At 38.4% G+C, this 20,446-nt stretch overlaps 1 protein-coding gene, 1 non-coding gene and 1 pseudogene across 28 annotated transcripts in view; 2 read left to right on the forward strand and 1 right to left on the reverse strand.

Annotated features, from left to right (window-relative positions):
- Window positions 1–20,446, reverse strand: part of Slmap (sarcolemma associated protein) — a 117,939-nt gene that overhangs the window by 82,311 nt on the left and 15,182 nt on the right. The window lies entirely within an intron of this gene.
- Window positions 2,397–2,528, forward strand: LOC120097665 (small nucleolar RNA SNORA71). The gene has a single exon (XR_005495213.1). It is a non-coding gene; the product is annotated as a small nucleolar RNA SNORA71 (small nucleolar RNA).
- Window positions 15,535–16,317, forward strand: Rpl34-ps9 (ribosomal protein L34, pseudogene 9; annotated as a pseudogene).

A 20,446-nucleotide genomic window follows, 5' to 3' on the forward strand; every position in this document is an offset into this window, starting at 1 on the left:
TTCGGTAGGCACTATACACACATGGTACAGGCAAAATACTTATACACATAAACGAATAAAAAATTTTTAAAGAGATGAATGGACAATGAAAATATATATATATATGCGCGCGCAGTGGCATAAAAACCATAAAAAGGAATAAACTCTGACATATGTAATTTAAAAAACAGAACTGGGAGATCATCATAGTAAACAAAGTAAGCTGCATCAGAAAGATAAACATCACATGTTTTCTTTCACATACAGAGAACACACACACACTGTGCTCGTTAATTCACTGTCAGCTTGACTAGATTTAGAATCATCTATGAGACATCTCTCTCCAGGTGTGTCTGGGAAGGCGTTTCCAGGGAGGCTTAAATGAAAGAAGACTCACTCTGAAAGTGAGCAAATTGTCCCATGGGCTAGTTGGCTGAAAAGAAAGAAAGAAACGGAAATAAAATGAACACCAGGATTGGTCTCTTTGCCTCCTGACTGTGTGGTAATGTGTGTGGGAAAGGGAGGCTCTCCAGGGAGAAAGACACCTGTAAAGGTGTTTCTTGATTATCAACTCAGAGGCATCACCCTGGAAACAAACTTCTGGGGATGCCTATGAGGGAGTTTTATACTGTGTACAAGAAAGACTGACCTGACCCTAAGTGTGGACACACTGATCCATGGCTGGGGTCTCAGATCAGACAAGGAAAAAACAAGATGAACACCAGAGTTCATTTCTCTTTGCTTGCTGGGTATGGATACAGTGTGAATAACTACTTCATGTCCCCACCTTGCTTGCTCCTCAACCATATACTATGCTCTCAATACTTTTATATTGAGTAGAAGAAATAAGCCCTTCCTTTCTTAAGTCTCTCTGTAGAGTATGTCATTACAGCATCAAGAAAAGTAAGTAATTACGCTAAAAAGGCAGAGTGAACAAGAGGACAAAATACAACATGATTTCTCCTTCTTACTTGTAATGCGTGCGTAATGTGTGTGTGTAATGCATGTGTAATATGTGTGTAATGCGTGCGTAATGCATGTGTAATGCATGTGTAAAGCAGAGAAGAAAAGGGAAGGGATAAATATGGGCAAAGGAAATGATGTGTGTGTGTGTGTGTGTGTGTGTGTGTGTGTGTGTGTGTACATTACATACACAGTGCCACATTAAAATTTTTTTACAGAATAGCAGCTTCCCCTGTTAGATCAGGTACAATATAAGGACACCTAGTTCTACCATTGTTTTATTACTCAACATTATACTGAAGTTTTAGCCATTGACAAAAAAGACAACAAAACTGAAAAGGGAAAGATAAAATGCATCCAGTCAAAGATGATATAATCTTCTATCTAGAAACCCCAAAGAATATATCAAAACCCATTCAAGCTAATAAACTCAACAAAATATCAGCATGTAAAGTTGGCACAGAAAGAGATATTGTATTTCTCAATTACAGCCCTTTCCACCCCCCTTTTGTAGGTTTGGAGATGGAACCTAGACCCTTGTTCTACCATTCAGCTGCACACCTAGCCCAGCAGCTATGTTTCTAAATGCTAGCAATGGGCACCCCAAAATAGAAATTAAGAGAGCACTTCCATTTAAAAGACTATAGAAGAATAAAATACCTATGAATAAATTTTGCCAAGAAGGGAAAAGACTTGTATATTAAGGACTATGCAATATCATTAAAAGATTAAAACAGTAATAGCTACCACCTACAGACCCCTGTGATGTGCAGGTATCTGACGTGTATCACTTCCAACCCTCATAATAAGACTATCAAGAAGATATTAACATCTCTATTTTATAGATTAAAACTCAGGCATATTAGACAGATAATAACACTCTCATAATTATTGCTGACTTGAGACTACAATTCCAAAACAAAAACACAATACTTGCCTGCCTTCCTTCTTAAACTAATCATTCTCTGATATTTAATTCAAAGCTTCTCATAAAATTATTAAATTTTCTTGAAGCAAGTTAGAAATTCAATTATTTCAAACACAAATTCACTGTTAGGTCAAATCATTTTAGATTACAATACTTTAAGCACCCAACTATACAGAAAAATCACATATGTAGGAACACTATAAATATATCAATCAAGAGGGTATGAATCAAAAAGCTAAGTTCTACAAGATTGATGTGAAATGCAGGTTGGCGTAATTGTTTCTACGTCACATTTATGTATATGGGTGGTGACTGAACTGAGGAGGAGGAGGAGAAGGAGGAAGAGGAGGAACAGGTACATTTATATATAGTTACAACCCAGCCCTAAAGAATAACAAAAACTAGAAGGAACAGGGCAGAAATCCAAGACAGAATGCAAAGGGGGACCTTGGCATTAGACAAGAAAGTTGAATTTCTTATGACAGAAGGCACAAATAAAAGACTTGATTAAAATATTGGTTTAGGACCCTGTTTTGGAAAGTGACTATGGGCTGCCTGTGTCCTGGTCATTTATACTGTAGGAAGAGGATACTGAAAGCCGTTCTGGGTGTTTGGAAAGTCTGCTCCCGTCCTTGTCAAAGCCTGGTGCTTTGGAACACATCTTCCTTTTCACGGGCTGCTGAAACCAGGCTCACTGAGTGTCCTCTACCAGAGCTGGGCAGTGTCCTCAGAGGAAGAGAAGGAGAAACAGACTCCACCTTCCAGGGCTTTTATTCTGGCCTAGTTTTGCAAGTATCCTATGAGTCCCAGTCACATCCTCCTGTGGAACAGCCTTCTATGGCTGCTCCAGAAGCCTATGTGGTAGAAGGCTATCTGACCCCTCATCCTTGCCCTCCAGATGCTTTGTAGACACCAGATGGCCAGAGAATGGACAGCAAAACCACTACACGAAGTGGGTGGAGACACTGCCCACTCAACATCAGGAAACAGCTTTTACTTTACCTCTAACTGGCTCAGGCCTGGGAGACTCCAGCATACAAAGTCTAGACACCAATAGCAGAAGGGGCTATGTCCTGTCCCTGGATCAACCTGCTGTCTGGAATGATGACAGTGACAAGGATTTTCTATTTGTATTTGTTGTTAACTTTTTTTGTTACTTTCCCAACAACCTTACAGATTCTTTTTAAAAAATGGTTTAAGAAAATTATTCTAACATCTTGAATGATATAGCAGCAGTCAGTCACCAGAAATGGGGAGATCATGATCATTCTGGCCACCAATAATTTAGTCCTTTCTTAGAAAACACACACTTAAGAGTTTATATACATTTCTTTTTCCAAGTAAATTGAAATCTTTAAAGAGTTCCTCTGTCAATTTATAAATGGTCAAAGCCTTGAGAACACTTTTTTCTTTGAAAGAAAAAGTAAACTTACTAACTGTAGGTAAATAAATGGAAATAAAAACAATGATACAATTCATGAAAAAAATGATTTTTTTTAATCTAAGAAATGGCTGTTTTTTCTGGGCAAATGACTATTTGGGCTAAAGAAAATAACTCCTGACAAGATTTAAGGGCACCTGGCTTTCTGCTACCACACGACTTGGGCACTCAGATAAAGACCACTTCCAGCATCCTTCATGACACTCACTTCTCAGAAAAGGTAATACTCCATTCAGGAATCACTAATTGTTTTGCATTTTTAACTGAAATTCAGTAACAGTATCATGTTCAGTTTCTACCTGCACTTAATGGCCTAGGCACACATCTTAAACATTTCCCCTAGGAAAATTCTGAGACCCAAGTTGGAGAAGTTGTGCACTTTTCTTTTAACTAATTTCACTTATTTGTTTGGAGAGGTCTCAATCCAGAACCCATGGTTGGCCTCAAACTCACAGAGATCGAGCTGCTTCTGTCTCCTGAGTGTTTGAATAAAAAGTATGCATGAAATGTTTTCTTTGAAAAGGACTGGTTTCTGGTCCGCTGGGCTGGATCGGCATGTTAGAGGTACTTGCCATCCAGCCTAAAACCCGAGTTTGACCCAAGGCACACACACAGTAGAAAAAAAGCCTCATATATGAGCCATGGCAAGCAAATGTGCACACACGCATATACACCCATGCACACACACACACACACACACACACACACACACACACACACACAAACTTAAGAACACATTTCTTCCACTTCTATGAGAAGTGATACCATTTATCTCCAGAATTCATCTATTACGAGTTTTATACACAGAGAGCAAAGCCAAACAAGGAATTCATTACTCACCAAATACAAAATAATTCACAATCATCACAATCTGTGTTGTGTGTGTTTACTATGTGCTTGGATGAGCTATTTTGCATGCATTTTTCTCACGTAAGGCACTTGTTACATTATCTTCACAGTACAAACAAATAATTGAGGATTAAAACAGATTAAGTAACTTGCTAAAAGTTTTCCCAAACTAGCCATGGGGAGAGTGCATTTTAAACATTTTGTTTTATTGTTTGTTTTTGAAACAAAATCTTACACATGCAGGACATGTAGACTTCACCCAGGCTTGCCTTGAACTTCTTATGAAGGCAAGAGTAGCCTTTAAAGCCTGATTTTCCTGCCTTCTGCTCCCAAGGGATGGGATTACAGGTGTGAAATTTTAAACTGTTTTAATTTCAACATTGTGCTCTATTGTCACTGTTTGTCTGGAAATTTTACTGCTTCTTCTGTGTCTCTCAAGCCTCCATGAAATAGGAATGATGTTGTATCATGCGTGATGAAGAGATGATCATACATCTGGACAGGTGACAGAGCTACAGTAACAATGATGAAAATAAAGCCATCAGATGTTCTGCTGCAGCACCATCTGAAACAGCAGGCTTTACGATGGCTTTCAAAAATACACAGTTAAAAAAAACAAAAAACAAAAAACAAAACAAACAAACAAACAAAAAAAAACCACTGCAGCACCATCTGAAACAGCAGGCTTTACGATGGCTTTCAAAAATACACAGTTAAAAAAAAACAAAAAACAAAAAACAAAACAAACAAACAAACAAACAAAAAAAAACCCCACATACTCACTCCTACCCACTGCTACCTGACACACAGGCATCATTAATTTAGGTTTTTCAGTTTCTATGTTCACAAGCATAGTGTCTGCTTATACCATATCCTATGTTAGCTCCTTTATATACATTATCTCATCTAAACTCATGCATAGAATGATTAAGCAGTATCTTATTTGAGCAAAGATAGTAGTTAAATGGTATGCACAAAGATCATACAAAAAGTAAGAACATCAAACAAAACCTCTTCACAACTACTAAAAATTCCTTAAAGAGTAGAATCGGTTGTCCCGAACCTTAATAAGATGCACACTAAGGTTGTTTCCCAGCCCGTGCACCAGTCCCTTGCCAGGTGGTGGTAGCACATAACTTTAACCCAGCACTTAGGAGGCAGAGGCATGTGGATCTCTTGAATTCCAGGACAGCCAGAGCTACACAGAGAAACTTTAAATAAATAAATACTGAATAAGCATTAAATAAATACTTTAAATATTTAACTGATTCATATGGTAATGCAATTCTTAGAGCCTAGACTTCTCCTATTAACAGGTTACCTGCCACTCCCTGAGCATTTCTGGTCATGAATTCAGCTGGCAACCACTAATTATAGAGTTAATACATGACTATCATAAACCACTCACACAATGGAATTGTACACAGCATTAAAAAAAATGAAGTTTGCAGGAAAGCTAAGAGAACTGGAAACTATTATACTGAGTAAGGAAAGCCATGCCCAGAAGGACAAACACTGGGTGTTCTCTCTCACACCTGAACCTTGCACTCAAATTCTTAGATAGCTGTGTTTAAGTTGCAGTGAGTGTCAGTAGAGGCCAGGTAGGAAGAATGCAGACATGGAGCAGGAAGAGCTGAAGGGAGGAGGAAGAGTAAAATAAATATAGAGAACACCAGAGAAGACAAAGGTTTAAAGAGGGAAAGGGGAATGGAGAATTAGAGAAATGTGGGGTTGGGGAAGAGTGTCAATCAAAACTAAGAATGCATAAAAAAAACTCTCATAGGAACCTACTAGTTCATAGACTTAAAGAAGGAAAAAGGAACAGAAGTACTCTGAGTGGTGGGTAAGCCACCAAAATTCCAATGCCAGATGTGGGATACTCCCCTGTGACTGATTGGCCAGGTCATCTCTCAGGCTCCCAAAACACTACTAACTACTGTGTTTACCTCTTGGATGCCTACCACCATGGCTAGAACAATCATATACACCTGTAGATTTCCCTGCTTCTATACTGAGCTGCCTGCAAGGTAAGCTCTGAGGGTGACCAGCTGCTTTCTGATTAGATTTGAAGCAATTCTATAGAACAGAATACATGTCTGACACCATAGAACTGGTCAAAAGCCTACAGGGAGGTCATGTGCTCTACTGGGGAGTCTAATGCTGATGTTCTGCCAAACAGACCCCTCTCTAAGCTGCTTTCTAAATATGAATGTTTATCCCTGTAGACCACCGCAGCGCTCAGACTTGGTCACAGAAAGTGGGCAATAAGCCGAGTGCTTATCCCCAAATGGACTATGTCACTCTATCCAAGACCCAGGGCAATCACAGAGGCGAGAGTGGAAAGGCTATGGCAAGCAAAGGATGAGGAACAATGTGGTGGATGCTGTCTTCTGAACACAAGGTGGCCTCCAATCAACACTCAGTCCTGGGAGGACCTGAACAAAAAGGAAGCAAGGAAGAAAATGAGAGGGACAGACACCAAGGGAGGAAGAATGAAGAATAGATATTATGGGAAGACTGACTAGAAAGAAGCCTGGAGAAGTGGGAGGGGATGAGAAATTAGTACAAGTTGAGTGTAATCACAGTTCGCTGTATAAAAGTATGATATCAAATTTTTTAATTAATTTTTTTCAAACTGGAAATGGGCAAGGTAGCACACATCTTTAATCTCAGCACTCAGGAGGCAGAGGATCTCTGTGAGTTCCAGGTCAACCTGGACTACTCTAGACACCATTAACGGTCTCAGTCAGAACAACTGAAAAGGACAAAATGAAATTAAAAGTACAGTATTAGAGAATAAAAGCCAAAATGATTCAAGAAAATAATTCAAGAGAAAATAGACAAGCATGAGAGCCCACATAAGCAGACAAAACAGGCTTTGTCTTACAGGGAAGCAAAGAAAAAAAAAAAACATAGAAGGAACAGTGACCTCAAAAGAGCCTTTTTTAGAGGTGACAACCCTGTTCTACTGCCCAGAGTAGCCTCAAATTTCTAGGCTCAAGCAGTCCTCTCACCTAAGAGCCTCAAGCAGCTAGAACTACAGGCATGCACTGCTAAGCACAACTGTGAAGTGGTTATGTAACAAGAGAAAGCACACTCAGTGCTTCAGATATTTAAGAGAGACAAAGAGACCCACACAGAGCAGAGGCATCTGCCATGTTCTCAAGGAAGACAGGTCTCCTTAATAAATAAAGTCATGCCATACTTAGTCTAAGGGACGAATGGATGTATGTATGTCAGGATGAGGAGGACTGAACAGCCTGAGCAACCATGGACTAGAAACAACACAACAAATAGGGCTGGCAAGAAAGAAGTTTGGATGGATACTAGGAAAACAGAAGACTGAGAAGACAGGAAACGGGACTAGAAAGGTTAAGAGTCACCAAGCCTTTCTTCCAGAATCAAGCAAGGTATAATCTGGATTCACATGCTGGGGAGCTCATCACTACAGATTTAGAACTGGAACCAAACTGGCACTTCCTCCAGGGCAGTAACTGTTCGAGAGCTGCTACACTAAGTTGGATGCTCAACTATAAGGCTTCTAAAGTAAATGTTTTGAACTTGGACAATTTTAGAAGCAGCAAAAAGGGCTTAATGACAGATTCTATGGGCTCAGTATTGAAGGTACAAGTTTCTAGCTTTGGCTACTTGGGCACCCCAAGTATCTGTGTTTGGAAATACTGGAGCAGGTATGGCTAGTGAGGGACTCTGGAGTTTTGAACATTTCACTTTTAGATTTTCTATAGCACATGCGGTGAGTAAATGTAAGCAGAACAAATAGAAAATGTGAACATGAGCTGGGCGTCGTGTCCACACATGGGATCTCAGATACTGGGGAAACTAAGACATGTGACTGCTGGTCTAGACAACTTAGCAAGACTTTGTCCAAAATGAATTTTTAAATTTTTAAAATAGGCTAAGAATTCAGCTCCATGGTAAACACTTGCCTCCTAGGCATGAGGTCCCAGACTCAAGGGGAAAGAGATGGAAAACTGAGGAAAATAAGATATACAAGAATGAAAAGCACAAGTATTAACTGATCAGTAGGGCTACGTGAAGTAGATGCTGGAAAGATGGTTCAGTGGTTAAGAGCACAAACTGTTCTTCCAGAGGACCCAAGTGATTCCCAGCACACTTCAGAGTACTCACAACCAACCACCAATAACTACAACTCCTGAGGATCCACTGGGCTCTGTGGGTACCTGCAGTCATGTGCACACAGACATACACATAATTTAAAATAATAAAAAATACCCTGGGTTCGGTCCCCAGCTCCGAAAAAAAGAAAAAAAATAATTATATGAAATAATACTGGTGTAACTGAGAAAACAATAACTCAAACTCCTTAAGGAGAAACTAGGAAGGAAAATGACTGAAATAATTTCTGACAGAATAGTTAGAAGTACAAAAGGGGGGAAAAAATCAGGAAAAATACCTAAGGTCAGATAAAAGTCAAGAGCTACCTAATACTTCTATCCGTGTACACATAGAAGTCATACTGACCCAAATAAACTAAAGAGATCTAGGGAAGTCACAACACATTAAAACCCAGAATCTCGAATTCCAAAAGTTAGAATGTACAGGTGTATTTTTTCTTGGATTGGAAAAGACTAAAGGGATCAAATAAATATACTACTACCTATACGCAGATCATTTACCACTCAAGTAGAAGACAGTGCTCCATAAAGAAAACTAGTACTGTACTAGATTGGTTATATGCTTTTTTTGTTTGTTTGTTTTGTTTTGTTTCTGGGTCTAATTCTCTTTCTGGGGACAGGGTCTCCCTATATGGCCAGGCTGGCCTCTATCCTCTTCAGGATCCTCTCCTGAGTACTGGAACTACAGCGTCTACCAGCACATCTGGCTTTATTCTTAGTAAACGAAAACTACTATAAAGCATAATAAAATGAACAGGAAGATGCTTTCCTTATCATTTCTGACTGCTTGACTGCCATAAACCATCTCATCTCTGATTTCATGTAAACCTAACTATCAACAATATAAAAATCACACCTCCCTATATAACACAGGAACATACTTAAGTGTGGGAAATGTACAAAACTGTGGTTGTAATTATGCAACATATGATTAATGCACATAATTTATTAGAAATGGGAACAGTCTTTGATGTAGAAGGGAAATAAAGGATAAATTTTCATTGCTCACTTTCAAATAAATGCTCCTTTACCACTCTCTTGGCAGATAACTTGTCACTTACTCTTAGATAATCCTCTATCCCAAAGCCAGTTGGGAATGATGCAAAGATGTTGGTGTGGTCCACCCATGAAAAGAATACATGGGAACATTGTTAAAGCTTAGAAGCATATTTTCAAGTGAGTCCACAGGGCAAGTAGATGAATGAGGAAGGACAGGACAGAACTTTTCCTTGGCGTGGCATGGGGTAGAGTCCCGAGGTGTGAGTCACTAAGTAACAACAACTAGTTTCAGGATTTAGTCAAAGCTAAAAAGCAGGATGCAGACTACAGAACAAACACACAGCTCTCTCCGCAGCAAACAGCTATGCTGGGCTGAGAGAGTTGAAAGAAAGGCCTGACCAGACCTACCAGTATAGCGCCTGGGAACATTTAACGCTGTTTGCTTATCTTTTGGGTTATCCCTCTTTTTTATACTTACCATTACATTCAAAAACTTAAAATGAAAGTTACCTCAGACTCACTAATTCCACTACCCTTCTATCAGTAGGTGTTGAACTGGTTTACTACAACAACCAATTTGTACTTTCACACACACACACACACACACACACACACACACACTTTTTTCTTCCTCCTTTCTGCATTTCTAATACAGGATCCAGAGCTTTACAACACGTGAAGCACATGCTCTATCACTGAACCTCAGAGCTCTATTTTTTGTTTGCTTGCTTGTTTGATTATTTTAGGTTTTTGAGACAGGGGTCTTAAATATGCAACCGAAGCTGGCTCTACTCAATACGTAGCCTTGGTTGTTCTTAAGCTTTCAATCCTCTTCCTCAGGATTTTATATGCTGCCCAGTCTGCCTTAAACATGTATCTTGAATCAACCAATGATGTTTTTCCCTAGATGACACAAGCCATTGGGGTGGGCTTTAAGAGTGTACAGCTGGGTCCTATTTCTGGTCTGCTCTCTGTTTCCAGCATGGAGATATAACTATGACCTCCCCCAAGCTGGTCCTGCTGCCAGCAGTCATACAAGTCACCAAGATATGGGCTCTCCCTCTGGAACCAAAAGCCAAAATAAACTCTCTTCCCAAAGTTGCCTTGGCCATGGTGTTTCATTACTGTAACAAAAAGTAACTATAGAACAGTCTGAAGAAACAAGAAACAAGAAAACATTTTTTGTTTCTTGGTAATTTGTAGAAATAATGGCCCCTGCAAGACACTCACTTCAGATACCCTGCACATAAAGGGGAAACTTCTAAAGATATATATAAAAAAATAATAAACTAAAAAACCATGTATTCAAGTTCTACTCTTGTACCTATGGAAAACAAATATATAATTACACTCATTATATAACTGCTTTGATAAACTTTGCTTCCAGAGTGACCTATTCTCAGACAAAAATTTCCACAGCAATGCAACAGCTGAGTCACTCCAGGCTGAAGAACTTAAGTACCTCATACAATCACTGACAGATAATAATGTGATATGAAGCTAATTTACTTCCACAGCCTTCATTTGGGGTTACAAAATGAACCTCAACATGGCAACTAATTTTAAGAGTGACTAATATGTTGATTTATTTCTTATTAACAGCTGAATACAGTCTTTTCAGGGTTAAATTAAGTAACACCTATGCAAAAGTATGCGCTACCAATTCCTAGCTGAGTTTCGAAAGCCACAATGCTAACTTCTCCTATAAATACATAGGCTGGTCCATTTGTTCTTCCACATTATCTTGACCCTTATGCTATACCTTAAGTTAAAGTATCAGGTGAAGAAAAACAGGTAAACTGAGGAATACTCTACTGCAACTTACCACATACTGATTAAAGTACATACCATGGCTTCAAAATAAAGTTAGATAAAACACTGAAAAAAAAAATCAAGTAAGACTTTAGTGCTGAGTTCTCCAAAAACCCTCATAAATTAAAGCCTGAAGAAACAAGACACAAGAACCCAAAATAAGATAGCACAGTGTGAAGTGAGAAGAATTCAAAATCCAACCACTCTACTTCACAACTGGCAAACTCAAACACAGCTAAACAGAATACTAAGTCAAGTGGTAAGTGATACACAGATCTAACCACCACCACTGTGGGTACCACCATCACTGTGGTAAGAATATTCCCGACATTAAGTAACTGACTACATAAGGGAAGTTATATAATGAAAGGTTAATATTTACTGAGTCCTAATTGTATGCCACACCCAATATTACTCCCATTACAAATAATAATTCACTTAATTTTCTTAATCGCTATGAAATGCTACTATTCCCACAGGAAAGGTAAGGCACAAAGAAGCGTAAGTGCTCAGTAAATGCCACACAGCCAGTAGGAGGTAGTATGAACTTATGTGGTCATTTCCACAGCTACAGTCCCCAACTTGTCACACTTGACTTCTCAGATCTTTATCACTCTACTGCAGTCCCTTCTAAGACATATGTCCAATGCTGGAAAGATGTCTCAGCAGTTAAGATACTAGCTGCTCTTCCAAAGGACTCAGGTTCAAACCCAGCACCCCGAGAGCAGCCCAAAACTGCTATAACCCAGTTCTAGGAGACCTGACACCCTCTTCTGGCTATGAGTGGCAGGCATGCATGTGGGGCACAGATATGCATGGAGACAAAGAGCCATACACAAAGTCAATTAGTTAACAGTTTTAAAAAATATAAAGCCAATTTCTCATTTTATTGATGAACAAATTGTTTTGTTACAAAAAACAAAAAGCTAATTCAAAGTTCACAAGTCTTTCATAGCAGAACAGGTACTGACTGGGAGTCGGGCTTTTCACCTATGATCCTTTCCAAAAATAATTTATTTACATTAAATATGTCTTTAATATCTTAGAACTGCAGATACAGAGACGGGCAGAGCCCTGTGAGTTCAAGGCCTGCCTGATCTTTACAGAGTTTCAGGCCAGCCAGCCTACAACTTAAAAAAAAAAAAAAAATTTCAAATTGTCATTGAACATTGACATCAGAATAACAAAATTAAGGTCGGAACAAAATCAAAATACTTCAAGCTTTTGAGAATAAGCTGCTGTCAACAGCATAATGTATTTAATCTAAATGCTCTATACAATAAAGTCTAATTTCTTGTACTATCTCTAGACACACTCATGTAATGGTGTATTTGCCTCTTCCACTTCTGTCACTCCGTAGGACTCACAGTCCATCTCGATTTCTCTGTGTCATTACACTTTTGGCTGATGAGATGGCTCAGCAGGAAAAATCACTTGCAACAAAGCCTGACAACTCCACTCGTGCACCGGCGCACACTTGCCTGCGCACACACATGTGCAAGCACACATATAATAAATTAAAATTAAGCAATACATTTGACAATGACTTAGTGACTACGTAATATTTCATAACTCATTAATCTGGACATACCAGGTTTACTGAAGATATAGAATATTTTTTGCAATCAGTCACTGGGTTAAAATTATCCTGCTTTCATCTTATAGCGTTTTATTTTGTTATATGGTAGAAAAATGAAGTCCAAGCCCTTTGAATTCTTTGATCCTCCTGCCTCAGCAACCTCTGTAATGCCAAGACAACTATTTTGAAGCTGCTAATAATACATCTTTAAACATTATCTATAATAAAGTTCCTAGGAATGATGTCACATCAGCACCCACACGCATATGATTACTAAATTAGCCAAACTCTTCTAAGCACTTCCCAACATTCCATCCTGTAACTGAGTTTTTACATATTAATGTTGATTTTTGTCGACTTGTTGGAATAAGAAGCCCCTTGGAAAAGCATAAGGTACATCTTGAGTTAGGATTAGCTGGGAAGGAAGATCACCCTGAAGAGGGTGGCACCATCTATGAGCTAGGGGAAAGCTAGATGAGGGCTGGCTGGGATTTCCCCCTTGGCTTCTTGGTAGACCAAATTAGGAGGAATCCCAACCACAACTGTTACATGAACTCCACCACCCCTTCTCTGCCACAAGAGTCTACGCTCTTGAAACACGAGCCACAGTAGCTGCCTTTTGTCGGATATTTTGATCATTGTGACAGGAAAAGTCTAAGAAGTGTATTTGTTCTTTCACAGCACAGATATTCTAAATGTTTCATAAGGATGCTATGACAGAGGAAGTAACAGCAATGACTTGCCCAAGTGATGGAAAGTGACAGAATTCACAGCCATCTATGATTGGGCTCCACAATCCAGGCAAATCCTGGACACATGTACATACCAAGATCCTGTCCCAAAAAGGAAAAAAGGAAAAAGAGAGAGTGTGAGGGGTTGGGGGTGGGGGGGATTAGGAGAGACAGAGAGGGAGGAGAGGATGAAGAACACGGAGAACAAGGAAAAGGGGGATGAGTAGAAAAAGGCAGGCAGGCAAGAAGGCAGTATGAATATACATATATGCATGTAATAATAAATTTCAAAAGTATCAAAAATAAAAACCTTGACTAAGTATTGTGAGACACACCTTTGATCCTAGCACTCAAGAGGCAGGGGTAGACAGATCTCTATGAGTTTGATGCCAGCCTGGTCTACACAGTGAGACCTGTCTGAAAAAAACTGAATGGATCTGAATAGGTACTTCTCTAAAATACTGATATACAAGCATAGGTATTGTAGTACAGGGCCAGCTGTAGGAGGATGAGGCAGGAGGATGATGAGTTGGAAGCCAGCCTGGGCAGGACCCTATATCACAAAATGAAAACAAAATGCACTTAAGTCTGTGACTAGGATATGAGACTGTCAACATTAGCACTCACTAAAGAACTACAAAGCAAATCTGAGCTATCACCTCAGACTCTCCCTAGAGCTATAATTTAAAGATCCATCAGGAGATAAAGACGCTCAGACACTGATAAAGTACAAAACCATATATCCACTTTGAAAAACAGACTGGCAGTTCCTCAAAATGCTATACATAGAGTTAGACATGATATAGCAATTTCACTTCCAGGTATATACACAAATAACTGGTAATACACTAATAATATATGTAGCACAAAACTTGTACACAAATTCATAATAGCCAAATAGAGAAAATGAAAACACCTTAAATGTCCATGAATGAATGACTGGCTACATGCAATGAGTTACTACCTGCAATAAAAGAAACAGTGTGCTGGTAAATGCTCCAACTTGGAGAGCCCTGAAAACACTATGCTAAATGGAAAGACACGTCTCATAATTCCATTTAAACAAATGTCTACATAGGCAGTTTACAAAGACAAATGAGTGGCTGCAGGAGCCTGACAGGGAACAGGGACTGGGGAATGACTACCACCAGGTAGACTGACAAAACGTTCTAGATCTACAAAGTACTAACAGTTGTGAACCTCTGTTTATATATAAACACTATAGTGTACATGCTACAAAATTAAAAATGAACTAAAAGTACAGCTAAGAAATACATGAAGATATAAACTTTGAAATAAAGACACTCAGAAGTAGTTAAAACTATAATTATATGACTTTTGAGAAAGAACTGGGAATATTAAAAGTCAAGGGATAAAAAACAAGGACTTTGTGGTAACTGTAGACAATAGAGACAAAGATGGAGATGTCAAAACTGTCAAAAGAATTAAGATCCAGGAAAGAACAGTGCTACTCACAGAAAAGTTTTAAAAAGTTCCATTAAAAATGCACCCTGGGGAACGGGAGTGTAAGGCAATAGTATGCCTGTGACCCTGAGCTGTATCTCTCCTCCCTGCCCCACCAATACCCTAAAATTAAACTAATCTAAATGTCTCAATTATCCACATTAAAGACTCCCTGGTGACTTTTAAATATAATTTCCATGAAAGACTACCTGAGTCATGTAGAAGAAAGTAAAAGGACATAGACAGTACATAACATCAGAAGGATACGAACATATTTCATCAAATGCAAAACTGAATTTTAACAAAAAAAAAAAGCATTACTTTTGTACACAAAATTTATAGGATGAGTGAACTGTGTCAAATCTTCTAGCAGTCATTTGTCCTAACTGAACTAAGGAGATGGAAGCTGGGTGGTAGCAGATGTCACGTCCACTGGGCAGAGACGTGTTAACCCAGACGTGTGATGAACTCATAGGAAGTGCTCACTTTAAAATTATTAAATTATCACATATGCTATAGGAAACTAAAAATGGAGTTTAACAAATGAAAAAACAAACAAACAAAAGGCAGAATTCTCAAGTCTGAAACTAAAGATCAGGGGAAGAAAAGAGGAAAGTGAGGAGGCCATCTAACTTTATTGTGTTACTAAATATGTCTAGCCATATAGTAAGTTCCCTTTTTAATATACTACAGCTCAAATCCAGAGTCAGAAGATGCTAAGCAAATACTCTAACTGACATACGTTCTTGGCCTTCTGTTATTTACACTGCCAGTATATTAAAAAAATATGTGAGTGCGTACAATTTTACAGAATTAGCTTTTTAAATGATGTAATTATAAAATATCCATTCAGAATGGGTATTTCTGAAAATACAGAATGCACTGTAGCCAGGCTGAGTACATAATCAATGACAGAGCACTTACCACATATAAGTGAAGCCCTGTGTTCAGTACATGACACCTCCATCCTTGTCAACTTAAGGAATACACAATACAGAAACAAAAAATGTGGTTTAAGAAAAACAGAACAGTCTTCCAGGGACAGTGCTTGGAGGTGCTCAGGATAATCCAGAGGTTGACACACCATCGAAGGCTTTCCCACAATACAGCCTCTAACAGAACTAGACTGTCTTGAACCCCTGGCAACAGGATTGTTTACCTTTACACCAAGAAGGTTGGGAAAGCACCTACATCTGCATGTGGTGTGTGCCCAGGCAGACTGAGGGGTTCACACTGTGAGACCCAAAATCCTTATGGGATTGTCTAAGACAAAGAAGTGCGTCAGCAGGGCCTATGGTGGTTCCATGTGTGTCGAGTGTGTCCGTGACAGGATCAAGAGGGCTTTCCTTACTGAGGAGCAGGAAATTGTTGTCAAAGTGTTGAAGGCACAAGCACAAAGTCCAAACATAAAATAAATATGCAAATTTTTAAAATAATTTAAAAAAGAAAAAGAAAAAAAACAGAACAGATACAATAATTATCTAAGGAAGAAGTGGGAAATCTAACGGTAAAAACATATTTAGTATTAACCAAACTTAGACCTATAGTCTATTTTGATTATTCAATATTACTAAACGTAAAATTAATACATAAATACATACAATCACACACACACACACACACACACACACACACACAAGACAACCTGCCAACTTAAATTCAAGCCAATCCAAAGACAACGGCATAAAGTCAAATGCTCACACGAGGTAAGGATGATTTCTTACTCATTCACCTCATCTACATAACTTTCACAGAGAAGAAAATGACATTTTTACACTGAAGCATTAACACATATGAAAAGTATAAAGAAGCCAGTGTAATCAAAACACTTGTAAACATCACTAAGAGTGCTGCTTTTTAAATATCTGATTAACATAATTATTATAAATTTTGCCCTTTAAAGCCTAGTGCTGTTGCTACAGTGACTACAAACATCACTAGTCAGTTCACCTCACTTTCCTCTTTAAATAAGATGGCTGCAAACAATACAGTTAAAGAAGGAGCTCAGGTTGCAAAACTATTTTGAACACAGCAAAAAAGGCAAACCACAAAATATCCTTTGTGCTTTCATATCAGAATACTTCCATAAACATTATTTGAATCTAATATATAAAGCAAAGTTTGAAATTAGATGTCAAATTAATTTCAGCTTTAAATTTAGTAAAGATTATAAATTATGAAACCTCTGCTGCACAATAAAATTATAATCTTCCGAGGACGTAATCTGAGCAATTTAAATGCCATGCCAAAAGGTTTAAGAATGTTTGGAGTTTTCTGGTAACAATAATAGAGGTTCGTTTAACAGGTTCTTTGAAAATTATATTGAAAATACTAAAATAAACTTCAAAAAGTAGTCATAATTCGGGAAGTTTATCATACCTTAACTTTTGGAGGGCATTCTCAAAACCTTTTCAAGACTCAGAAAGTCAGTTTCGTGGAAGCCATGTTAGCAGAGTTACACTGCCCAAAGGAAGTGACAGTGCAGACTGTGGGTTTTGACATCCACAGTTTACAATAGATAAACATTGTGCAAATGAAGAGTACTAAAGCTCAACAAAGTGACAGCTCTTTACTGGAGATGGACGTGCACACCTATAAGTCCAACACCTGGGACAGCTGAATGAAAATTTCACACGCTCCAGAGTAAGCTAAAACTTTTCCTGTTGGCCAAATGCAGAGTAAAATAAAAGCACACAGAGCAGCTCTCAGAAAGCCTCCATAGATTTTGGGCACAGTAGTGCATACATAATCACTTTCAAAGTCTTCTCAAACAATTTTTTCTCTCAATAGTAATGCAAAGATAAGTTTCAAACTTTTCAAAACTCAGAACATAAAAAATGAGATCATCTATGGCTATAAGTTTCTAATTCATGCTGTATTATAAAGCTCAAATTTCCAATATATTGTTGACATCTGTGACTCACAATCCATTAGCACAATATGTATTGAACTCAGGATTTCAGCTAACACGTAAGCAAGCCTAGGAAGGAATACCTGAATTGCATAGCTTCCTCACGTCACTCACCCCTCAGGTACATGGGCAATCAACAGAGGCTTCATGAAAGTAGCAACAATTAAAACTAAGAACAAACAAGTTATCAACAAGTACAATACACAAGGCTTTTCAAAGCAAAACGCTTAATTATACTCTATACCCCTCAATCGAGCGTTTCAGAGTAATTACACTCACCACACTGAGCCTCCGAGTCTACTACTCTGAGACTCGAACATCCCTTAAGTCACTGAGAAGACAGCTCTGACATAACATGGATGTGAAATTAAACCTCACACTCATGTGTTAATGAATTGGTCTCACGCAATCTTCCTAGGCAGACTTGGGAAAAATGATAGGAGTCAAAGATTAATCCAAGGCTGGAGAGATGGCTCAGCGGCTAAGAGCACTGACTGCTCTTCCAGAGGTCCTGAGTTCAATTCCCAGCAACCACATGGTGGCTTACAACCATCTGTAATGGGATCCAATGCCTGGTGTGTCTGAAGACAGTGACGATGTATACATAAAATAAATAAATCTTAAAAAAAAAAAAAGAAGCCTTTAAAAAAAGATTAATCCATTAAAAAGTTTGCATGAGAAGATGGTGGAAACTGGGCCTCATTGGAATAAGTGAGTTACTGGAGGTCAGTTTTTAAGGGGTGTATCTTGGCCACAGACTCTTCCTCTAATGTCCTGTTTCCTAGTTGACCTGAGGCAAACAGAATAGCTTTTCTTACCATGTCTCGGTGCCATGATGCTAACACAATGGAATCAGCAAACCAAGTAAACACACTCATAAACAGTGTGAGCTAGGCTGACTGCAGTGTGGTGACTCAGTTGGTAGAAGCTTTCCTTACATCTCAAAGCCCTGAGTCTGATCTTCAGTACTGGGTAAGTGTGCTGGCACATGCCAGTACATAAGCCCAGTGCTCAGGATGTAGGGGCAGACCAGAGGTCAAAGTCACCTTTGGATATACATTAAGTCCAAAGCCAGCTTGGTCTATATGAAATTAATCTATTAAAAGATCTTTATGGGAAGATGGTGGCAGATGGGCTATATGATATAATCTATAAGATTATCAACAACAAATGGAGGTCAAATATATAATAATAGGATAATAATAGCATGATTAGCTCACCTATATAATTTTTCTATTTCATAGTCTAGTAGTGCTATGGTCTAGATGCTGAATGTCTACCACAAGCCCAGGTGTTAAAGATGCAATCCAATGGATGGCACTATTGGGAAATAAAGGAACTTCTATACAGTGGGACACACTAGAAGGAACTTAGATCACGGGAAACATGAACATACAACAGTATGTGACCAGTCACCTCCTCTTTCTCTTTTATGTTCCCTAGCCATGAAATAAATAGCTATGCTCAACCACACACTCCATTCATGGAAAACAACAGCAATGAAAGTACAGAACTACATAAATAGTAGGAAACCAAACAATACTGCTAAATGAACAGTGGGTTATTGAAAATTTCTAGAATCAAATGAAAATGATACCACAATTTACCAGAACCTCTAAGAGACAGCTAGAAAAGTCCTAACAAGAAAGTTTATATATAAATGCTCACAATTTAGAGACAAAAAAACCTAACAAAAAAAAACAAAACAAAACAAAAAAAAACCTAACATACCTCTAGCCAAACCAACAAAAGACCCAAATTTAAAAGGGAGATGAAAAAAATATTACAAGTGCCATGGAAACCCATGAATTTGGAAAGCTATCTTCCAAGAAATTGGAAAATCTAAAAGAAACAGATGAACTCCTTGAACATGTAGCCTGCATATCAAATAAAGACATAAGAACTTAAACAAGGTTGGGGATTTAGCTCAGTGGTAGAGCGCTTGCCTAGGAAGCCCAAGGCCCTGGGTTCGGTCCCCAGCTCCGAAAAAAAAAAAAAGAAAAAAAAAAAAAAAGAACTTAAACAAACCCATGACAAATGAGATTGAATGTAGATTGAATAATTTTAAAGTCTATGTGCATACACACACACACACACACACACACACACAGCCCAAAACAAACAGCTAAGGACTAGGATTCATCGCTGACTTCTGCTTACACTTTTAAGAACCGACACCAATACTCATCAAAATGTTCCACCAAACAGCAAGCAACACTGCCAATCTCATTCTAAGAAGCCAAGACCACACAAACCAAATAAGGATGCAACTCAAAAGAAAGACTACAGACCAACCGCCCTGATTAGTCCCAAAGCAAAGCTTCCAGGAACAATTAATGAGACCACACATCATGACCAAACTGGTTTATTTCCAGGGATACAGGTTTGGGGCAGAATATGCAAGTTAATAAATACATTATAGCATGTAATACACTAGAGGACAGAACTCCAATAATCATCTAATAAGTTCAATGTCCTTCATGACAGAAGTCCTAAGCATACTAGTTAGGAATAAAACAAATACATCTAGACATGGTAAAGATTTTATATAAATATATATCTCCATCCTACATCCAACATCATAGTAAATGTTTAAAAAAAACAAGCACTTCCTCTGCCATTAGGAACTAGTC

The sequence above is a fragment of the Rattus norvegicus genome, chromosome 16 (assembly GCF_036323735.1).
Source record: "Rattus norvegicus strain BN/NHsdMcwi chromosome 16, GRCr8, whole genome shotgun sequence".
In the NCBI taxonomy this organism is placed as follows: domain Eukaryota; kingdom Metazoa; phylum Chordata; class Mammalia; order Rodentia; family Muridae; genus Rattus; species Rattus norvegicus.